We start from the raw sequence: 602 nt of genomic DNA on the forward strand, positions 1-602 counted from the left end.
GGGCAGGGGGGTTCCCGGCTTACCGGGGGCCGGGGGCGCTGCGCTGGGGCCGCGGCCGCTCCCGGAGCCGCTCCCGGTGCCGCCGCGCTCAGCGGCCATTCATTGTGCGGCAGGCGCGACCGGCCGAGCGCCGAGCGCGCCGCCCGCGCCTGCGCGACCAGCCGAGCGCCGAATCATCCACCCCGCCCTCACGCTGCCCGCGCGGAGTTTAAAGGGAGGGAGAGGAGGAAAACCGGCGGGGAACGCGCGGTAAAGGCGTGGGGAGCGCGGAGGAAAGGCGTGGGGTGCTGAATCACCGCGCCCCGCTGGCGGGGTCGGGCGGGATCCGTTCCTCCCCGCGCTGCCGGCGGGCGACGCCGCGGGATGGCGTTTTGGAGCGGCGGGCGGAGGTTTTGTGACCCTGCGCGGCCGCCGGCGTCACGTGAGCGGCGCAAGATGGCGGCGCCCATGTGAGGGGCGGCGCGGGGGAATGCGCGGCTCCCCTTTTCCGGGGGGGGTCTCCTCCTCTTTTCCCGCCCTCTGAGGCCGAACCCAAATTCCGCCGTTTTTGCCCCAAAACCGCTCCGGTGCTGCCGTGACCCCCCCCCGGTGACCCCTCCCCC

The 602-nt window shown here is 74.9% G+C and overlaps 2 protein-coding genes across 2 annotated transcripts in view; one reads left to right on the forward strand and one right to left on the reverse strand.

The window, feature by feature from the left end:
* The window catches only part of NACC1 (nucleus accumbens associated 1), a 10,245-nt gene extending 10,039 nt beyond the window's left edge, over window positions 1-206 (reverse strand). The window contains exon 1 of the mRNA XM_041410758.1: window positions 24-206. The gene's annotated coding sequence lies outside the window, so the exon portion shown is untranslated. The remainder of the gene's footprint in view (window positions 1-23) is intronic.
* A 49-nt stretch (window positions 207-255) lies between these two features.
* Window positions 256-602, forward strand: part of TRMT1 (tRNA methyltransferase 1) — a 6,190-nt gene continuing 5,843 nt past the window's right edge. The window contains 1 exon segment of the mRNA XM_041410756.1: window positions 256-449. The gene's annotated coding sequence lies outside the window, so the exon portion shown is untranslated.

The sequence above is a fragment of the Onychostruthus taczanowskii genome, unplaced genomic scaffold, assembly GCF_017590055.1.
Source record: "Onychostruthus taczanowskii isolate IOZ18803 unplaced genomic scaffold, ASM1759005v1 scaffold331, whole genome shotgun sequence".
NCBI lineage: Eukaryota > Metazoa > Chordata > Aves > Passeriformes > Passeridae > Onychostruthus > Onychostruthus taczanowskii.